The sequence below is a fragment of the Euphorbia lathyris genome, chromosome 6 (assembly GCF_963576675.1).
Source record: "Euphorbia lathyris chromosome 6, ddEupLath1.1, whole genome shotgun sequence".
Classification (NCBI taxonomy): domain Eukaryota; kingdom Viridiplantae; phylum Streptophyta; class Magnoliopsida; order Malpighiales; family Euphorbiaceae; genus Euphorbia; species Euphorbia lathyris.
The window spans coordinates 69266488-69275922 of record NC_088915.1 but is presented as its reverse complement, the minus strand read 5'-3'; positions in this window follow the sequence as shown (position 1 = coordinate 69275922).

Here is a 9435-nt window from a genome sequence, read left to right as displayed (position 1 = left end):
CGTTATTAAAATGACGTCTATTCCAAGGACGTCGTAAAAGAAAAGAAAAACAAAAACAAAAATAAAGATGGAATTTAAAAGGGACCCTTGAAAGTCAGGTCCTACGCGAGGCGTGCCTAGGGGGGCGCCCCGCGTAGGAGATGCGTTTTGAGGTTAATTTGGCCAGAGACTCAGATACGCGGGGCGCACTAAGAGGGGCGCCCCGCGTGGCCAAATATTTGAACTTAATAAAAAGATCAGAAACTTGGCCACGCAGGGCGCACTGGTACGTACGCTTTGCGTGAAGTGTCAAAATAGTGCCAGAGACTCGGCTGCGCGGGGCGTGATGGTGTGTACGTCCCGCGTAAGAAATTTGGATTAGTATGGGATTTGTTTTTTCGTTGATTTTAATTGAAGAAGATAGAAAGGAAACAAAACAAACGGATATGATACATATATACAAAGGGTTTGAGGAACGCAAACCGAGGCTACGTTTAGAGTCGGAGTAGCTCGAATTTCTCTTGATGTGTGCATGCTTACGGTGTTTGGAGGAATGTGGCTTCGTTGTGTTGTGGAAGAGTGCCTCCGCAGTATATTTTCAGACGGTGGCCGTTCACCCGGTGGGTTGCGTTGTCGGAACCTTGGATGTCGACCGCTCCGGACGAGTGGGCATTAATAACAGTGTACGGTCCCGACCACCGACTTTTTAATTTTCCTGGGAACAGGCGGAGGCGAGAATTATATAGGAGGACTTGGTCCCCTTTGTTGAATTCCATGATTTGCACGTGCTTGTCGTGCCATTTCTTCGTACGTTCCTTGTAAATCTTGGCATTTTTGTACGGACCGAGACGAAGTTCATCAAGGGTATTGAGTTGGAGGAGATGTTGTTCCCCCGTGGCCTGCACATCAAAATTTAAAAATTTCAGAGCCCAATAGGCCTTATGTGCCAATTCCACCGGTAAATGACACGATTTCCCGAAAACTAAACGATAAGGAGACATCCCGATGGGCATTTTAAACGCCGTGCGGTAGGCCCAAAGAGCGTCATCGAGCTTTAGGCTCCAGTCTTTCCTAGAGGCACTAACTGTTTTTCCAATATACGTTTTAGTTCGCGGTTAGAAACCTCGACCTGTCCACTAGTTTGCGGATGGTAGGGTGTGGAGACTCGGTGTGCAACCCCGTATTTGTGTAAGAGTTGGTCGAATTGGCGATTGCAAAAATGGGAACCTCCGTCGCTAATGATAGCTCGACGGGTTCCAAACCGAGTAAAGATGTTTTTCTTTATAAATTTCCCTACCACCTTAGAGTCGTTTGAAGGTAAGGCAACGGCCTCCACCCATTTGGAGACATAGTCAACCGCCACGAGAATGTAGGAGTTGTTATGCGACTTAGGGAAAGGTCCTATAAAGTCTATCCCCCAGACATCAAAAAGTTCGCAAACTAGGATCCCTTGTTGGAGCATTTCATGTTTACGGGAGATGTTCCCGCTCCGTTGACAAGCGTCATATGATTTGACGAAGTCTTGGGAATCCTTGGACAAGGTAGGCCAATAAAAGCCACATTGTAGAACCTTTGCCATAGTCCGACTAGGGCCGAAGTGGCCCCCCGGCTCTTGGGTGTGACACATGTGCAACACATGATTTACCTCTTCTTCCCGTATGCACCTACGAATGATATTATCAGCACAAGATTTAAACAAGTAGGGTTCTTCCCAAAAATAGTTCTTAGAGTCGTGAAAGAACTTCCTACGTTGCTCGTAAGTAAGATGCGGGGGAAGAATATTACCGGCTTTGTAGTTTGCCATATCGACGTACCAAGGTAAAGGTGTTACCGCATAGAGAGTTTCATCGGGAAAGGTCTCCTTGATCTCCACAACTTCCGGAGATGTGGCTTGCTCGTTTTGTAACCGGTAAAGATGGTCGGCTACGACATTCTCCACTCCTTTTTTATCCCTAATTTCGATGTCGAATTCTTGTAGGAGTAGAATCCACCATATCAACCGTGGTTTGGCATCCTGCTTAGTCATTAGGTACTTGAGAGCTGCGTGGTCAGTGTATACGATAATTTTGGATAACACGAGATATGATCTAAATTTATCGAAAGCAAAAACTACAGCAAGCATCTCTTTTTCCGTAATGGAATAGTTTTGTTGGGCTTCATTGAGCGTTTTGCTCGCATAAAAAATGGGGCGGAAAATTTTATCCACCCGTTGGCCCAAACAGGCACCTACAACCAAATCACTCGCATCACACATAAGTTCAAAGGGAAGACTCCAATCGGGTTTCACCATGATGGGTGCATTAATTAGTTTTTCCTTTAGCGTGTTAAATGCCAGCAAACACTCGGATGTAAAACTAAATTCTGCATCCTTTAAGAGGAGTTGGGTCAAGGGGGTCGCTATTTTAGAGAAATCTTTAATGAATCGCCTATAGAACCCCGCATGATCCAAGAAACTCCGAATCCTTTTAACATTTATTGGAGGAGGCAATTTCTCAATCACCTCAATCTTGGCCGGATCGATCGCGATTCCCTCCCCGGACACCTTGTGTCCTAAAACGATACAATCTTGAACCATAAACTGACACTTTTCCCAACTAAGAGCTAGGTTAGTGTCCTCGCAACGTTGAAGGACTTTATCAAGATTGCTTAAACAAATTTCAAAGTACGACCCAAAAACAGATAAATCGTCCATGAAGACTTCCATGAAATCCTCAATCATCTCGGAGAATATAGCCTCCATGCACCGTTGAAAGGTGGCGGGGGCGTTACAAAGCCCAAACGGCATCCGCCTATATGCAAATGTCCCATACGGACAAGTAAATGCCGTCTTTTCTTGATCCGAAGGATCAACGGGGATTTGCATATAGCCAGATAGGCCATCGAGGGTACAAAAGAATTTATGTCCCGCCATTCTTTCCAACATTTGGTCAATGAACGGTAAGGGAAAATGATCTTTTCGGGTGGCTTCATTAAGTTTCCTATAATCAATGCATACTCGCCACCCCGTTATCTTTCGTGTGGGAATTAATTCCCCTTGATCATTTTCCATCACCGTAGTGCCCCCCTTTTTGGGAACGCATTGGACCGGACTAACCCACGGACTATCGGAGATAGGAACGATTATACATGCGTCGAGGAGTTTGATTACCTCGGCCTTCACTACCTCTTTCATATTGGGGTTAAGTCGTCGTTACGGCTGCACGGAGGGTTTGACTTTGTCCTCCATAAAGATGCGGTGTGTGCAAATGGTGGGGCTAATCCCTTTAATGTCGTGAATGGTCCATCCAAATGCGCCCTTGTGTTTTTGTAACACCGCAACCAATGCTTCCTCCATTTCCATTGTCAAAAGTGAAGATATAACAACGGGTAAGAAATTAGGAGGCAAGGGAATAAGTTCCAAAGTAAGAGGCTCTTCGAGAGATGACTTTGGTTTTGCTTTGCTATCCCGGTCCAAACCCTCGAACCGACTCCTTGCCAACAGACATTGTTCAATCTCGGAGGAGTACTCAAATGGCTTGTTCAATGGCTCCTCATCCAAATGCTCATTACCATCTATTTTCGAAAAGGTTCCCGCCGAAGACCTATCACAAAAATCCTCAACAAAAAGATCAATAGAGTCTACGGAATTTAAAAAGTTGCAATCCTCCATGGTATGAGACGAGAATTTCATGGAGTTGTACACGTTAAACTGTACCTCTTCGTCTTGCAACCGTAGGATGAGCTTACCTTCGTGGACATCAATGAGAGTCCTACCCGTTGCAAGAAATGGCCGTCCTAGGAGGATCGGTACCGAATCGTCTTCCGCCATGTCGAGCACCACAAAATCGGCGGGGAAAATGAACTTGTCCACTTTCACTAAGACATCCTCCACAACTCCTTTTGGCCGGGCAATGGATCTATCGGCCAATTGAAGCGTTATATTGGTAGGCTTTGGCTCTCCCAAGTCGAGCTTCCTAAAAACAGACAAAGGCATTAGATTGATACTAGCACCTAAATCACATAAAGCTCTACTAAACTCAACATTACCAATCGTGCATGGGATAGAAAAACTTCCTAAATCCTTGAGATTAGGTGGGAGTTTATTCGTTATAATCGCGGAGCATTCCTCCGTAAGCGCTACCGTTTCGTTGTGTTCTAACTTCCTCTTTTTGGCGAGGATTTCCTTAAGAAACTTCGCATAGGTGGGCATTTATTTTTCTTTTGATTTATGAGACGGGAGAAAATAAAATAACTAAAAATAAAAATAAAAATAAAAACAAAAATAAACATAAAAGAGAGAAAAACACACATAAATAAAAAATAAAGATTATGATACATATAAACAAGGGGGTTTGAGAAATTCAAACCGATGCTACGTTTAGAGTCGAAGTAGCTCGACTTTCTCATGCGGCGGCTTACTGCAGGTTGTCCGAATTGGAACTCGATGGGTCCGAACTTCTACTGTTTAGGAGCGTTATCGCCTGTCCGGACTCTCTATTTTTGCCCCGCGGGTTCTGCTCGGTGTTTGCTAGGAGGGTTCCTAATGGCCTCTCCTGTTGCTGACGATTCAAGTGGGCTACCTGGCGGCTAAGGTCCCTGCAAAACACCTCACTATCGGCAAGACGGGTTAAGATATCCTTTAACAAGGACGTTACCGACTGGCCATGCATATTATCGGGGGGTGGAGTGTTCCGATTACCGGGCATGGTTTGTGATTGCCCTAGCCCGTTTTCCCGATATTCTTGATCAAAGTCGGATGGGGGCCTCAACACATTATTATTATTGCCATACGACAAGTTAGGGTGTTGGTACCGAGGCCTCCATCCGATGTTATTATTATTGTGGTGGTGTGAGTAGGAGTTCGGGTTAGGATTGTACCTTTGATTGCCTCCTATATAACTTACATTTTCGGTGTCACCGGCGAAAGGGCTACCGGCTTGGCAATTAAGTCTGTCATGGTCTCCACCACAATGATTGCACATCAGGACCTGTGCAACTTTGTTAAGGCTCAACTGGGCTATCAAAGTGTCAAGTTTTTTATTCATTTCCGCCATGGAACTTTTCGGAGCCTCTTTCTCCACGGCGAACGTTTGATGTCGCGAAGGTCCGGCAAGCCGATCTTCTTGCCACTGTACGCTTTTCCTCGCGAGCTCGTGAATGAGCTCATATGCTTCACTGGCCGACTTCCTAAACAGGTCCCCACCTGCTGTGGAATCCACGGTGGCACGATTAGTAGGTGTTAATCCGTGATAAAAAGTGCTTACCAAATCGTGTTTGGTAGGGGTGTTCAAACTTGGGTTGGGTGGGTTATAGTATAATTTTAACCCAACCCATGTAAAGAATTTTTTTTTAAGATGGGTTGGGTTATAGTGGGTTATGATGGGTTGTATGAGTTTTTTAAGTGGGTTAGATGGGTTGGGTTATAGTGGGTTGGATGGGTTATTGTATATTTATTATGAATTGTATATAACAATTCAACTCCATGTTTTTTATTGAGTTGATTTTTTTTTTTTTACAAGCTGCTAAGTTTTTTTTTTTAAAGCTGCTGATTTTTTTATAATAATAATAATAATAATAATAATAATAATAATAATAATAATAATAATAAGTAAACCTCAAAATCATAGTTAAAGGATAATAAATCAGTATATGAATATCAAAATACAAACCGATGAAAAATATAAAAAAAAAAAATTAAAAGCCAAATCAATCAACCATTGACGAATCTTCTTCCATGACCACGAGTGATCTTGCCTTTTCGAACTCTTTTTAATTAGGCCAACATTGTTTTTTTATGCATTTAAAATTTTAAACATATATTTTTTTAGTGGAGTACATGAATCGCCAGAATCGGTGTACTCGCTCGATTCACCATCGATTTGGTAGGGGTGTTCAACGGTCGGTTCGGTCTGAAACCCGAATCGAACCGAATAGTCAATAAAATAGAACCGAACCTAACCGAATAATAATAGCAAACCGAACTGAACCCACCGAATAATTCGGTTCGGTTCGGTTCGGCTTATCGGTTCACTGTATTTTTCACTAAATTGAAATAAACTATAGATAAAAAAGTAATTAATTTAATTTCAATAAAAAGCCTAATTTTTTTATAAAAATCATTATATATGATTACGTTGATTTTAGAATTTATGTTAGATTTAAACTGAATATTAAAAATATGAATTAATCTGGGCTATTGTTTCAAAATTAATAAATTTTATACTTTTAATTTGTAAATACAAATTTGTATTTTTGAGAATTACCGTTTAGAAATTAATAATAGAGTTAGAGATATGAGAATAATATGAAAACATAGAACTGCAAAGTTTTTTATTTTAATCACATTCAAATGGACTAATTGAAAATTAAGAACTTAGAGAACTCTTTAAAAAAACTTAGAAAACTATTAATCATCTGGTTATAATTCTCAATCTAATTAGAGTTTATTTTGCTTGGTTCGGTTATTTCGGTAATTTTGTCACAAAAACCGAACCGACCGAAATTACCGAAATATTATATATATTAGAACCGAAACTGAATCAAATAGACCGAAAACCCGAATTTCATCGGTTCGGTCGGTTATTTCGGCCCGATTCGGTTTTTGAACACCCCTACGATTTGGGCATCATGTCCGATTCAAGTATGCATTTTTTCCTTTTTAGATTTTTTTTTATTTTCTCAATTGTCCGGTTTTACAATTTTCATTTTTTTAATTTAAAAAATATCATATTATTAATAACCACATTTTTAAAAAATTTAAATGAGACAAATAAAAGACAAAGTGAGAATATAAAGAATTATATGGGTTGAGTGGGTTAGACGGGTTATTAAGATGGGTTATGATAAACCATCAAATATAAGTGTTATAACCCATTCAACCCATCTAACCCGTTGTAACCCACTTAACACTATCTTCCATAGGTTGGATGGGTTGAAATTTGGTGGGTTATAATAACCCAACCAATTTTGAACACCCCTAGTGTTTGGGGATATCATGGTGCGGGCAGCTCCGAAGCAATTTTCGGAATCTCGCCCAAGCCGCATGAAGGGCTTCGTGCTCGAGCTGCCGAAAGGTAGTGATGTCGTTCCTCAACTTAACCGTTTTGGAGGGCGGGAAGTAGTAAGAAAGGAACTCCTTCTCAAGTTCCACCCATGATGTAATCGAACCCGCCTCCAACGAGTGCAACCACTCCAACGCTTGTCCTGTCAAAGAGAAAGGAAACAACTTTAGTCGGACAGCCTCAACCGGAACACCGTTTTGCCGAGAGGTTTCGGCACACATAAGAAATTTATCGAGGTGTTCGTTAGGGTTTTCATGGGGTTCCCCTCCGAATTGACCAAGTTGTTGGATGAGTTGGATCATGCTAGTCTTGATTTCATATGTGTTGGCCGGGATGGTAGGGGCAACGATTCCGTTGCGGTTTTGAGGACGATGCGGAGCAAGAATCTCCATCATCGAGCGCATGTCATTGCCTCCACCATTGCGGTTATTATTCACGGGTTGCACCGGCGGCCTTTGGTTGACCTCGGGCTGGTTAGCTTCATTGTTGAGGTTTTTCATTTTCTCTCTCCGAATCCTACAAAGAGTACGTTCAATTTCAAGATCAATAGGAACGAGAGTATCACTCCGAGATCGGGTGTGCATAAAATAAATGAATGAAATAAATTATAAACAAGAAAAAAAAATGTTGTTAGTAAAAAGTATATATAAAAAGTATATATAAACAATTTATACAAAAATAATGCATAGACTAACAATAAAACGTTTTTGTCTAATATTGCGAGAAATTATAAATCCTCGGCAACGGCGCCAAAAACTTGATGGGGCATACGGCGTAGGTAGAGCTTCTGCGACGAAATGTATATTATGATAAGTGAGTTACGACTATGTATGTGATCTTTAAATGCTCTATCTCTACTAGACGCCACTACTTAGGGGCAAGTGTACCCCATCGTATTAAGTAATAATCCGGTTAAGACCGGGTATCGAATCCACGGGATTTATAACTACAAGTATTAAACGACTCGGTTTTATAAGTTATCTAAGCGGTGAATACTTTGAGTTGATTCGGGGAACAACTACCAACTACTCCTAACTGCGGGTGAGACAAATTTATATAACAAAACTCTACGAAATGATACGGATGGCGATAAGTTATAAATATGACAAACAATGACTCCCAATATATATACGGTTAATGATTTACTCTTGCAATGACGACTACGTGTAGTATGACCGACCCGTGAAGTACTTAGACTACGTGGTTCCTAGTCAAGGCGTGTCTAATGCTTGGGACCAGAAATTAGGGCCCGTAAGTTCCGTGGTTTGTCAATCCCTACGGTTTTCGGAGCATCACTTCCGGTAAGGCAACACCTATATGAATCCCTAAAGATAGCCCGAATGGCGCTGGAAATCGTGTTCTCCTACACAATAATCAATTACGAGTATCAAAACAAGTAGCAAACACCAACACATATATAGAAAAAGAGATTATGAATCATAAATTATAAATATGGAGAATGTAAATATGAAATACAACCAAGCCTAGTACATAGGAAGAGTACAAGCTAATTAGCAAGTGAAAAGGGAAGAATCCACCCTCGGAACTAGCTAACCGGACTCAAGGCCGTCTCTTATGACTTGGAGGTGGAGCTTTCGAGCTTGGTGAACGGAGATGGAACGGAACTTTGACGGAATGCCGGAATCAACGAACAAGCTCTCAAGGTGATAGAGTTTAGCTATATAAAGCCTAAAAACAAAATCTAAAACTATGAAACAAGAGCTTAAACTATATTAAGAATTGTATATCAAAAGCTTGGATTCCTAAATGAGTGCTAGTCACTCCTATTTATACACATCAAGCTAGGGGTAGAGTTGTAATTTCATAAGATACAAGCATGGAGGAACATGATTTTCTACAGATTTCCCATGACACGCCTCGCGTATGGTGGCGTATGCCCCGCGTATTTGCCCATTCCGTCAGAAATCTCCTGCATGTGGACCAAATCCAGATCTTGTTGTCTCAACCACGCCCCGCGTAGACTAGGGTGCGCCTCGCGTGGTTGAGTTTCTGAGATTTTATTGCTTGAATTGGGTCTTTTACGCCACGCGTAGCTGAAGCACGCCTCGCGTAAATAAGTCTTTGAGTCTTTTAGGTAGAAGAACTTCCTTACACGCCCCGCGTAGGAGCAGTTGACTCTGGGAGGCCATGCAGTCTGACTTTCAGGATTAGGCTTATCATTTCTGACATATGTCACACGCCTCGCGTGGAGGTTGATACGCCCCGCGTATCGGTGAGTAGATCTCACGTGGTGCCTGTGGATTGAACAATTATTTCTGACCAAGTGTTCCACGCCCCGCGTGAAGGGTGATACGCCCCGCGTATGTCGGTGGATTTTCGCTCCTTGCTCATACCTGAAATACAATTCGCGAGAGCCGAGTTAGCTTGACGTTTTATTTTCTAAATTAATCAAAAA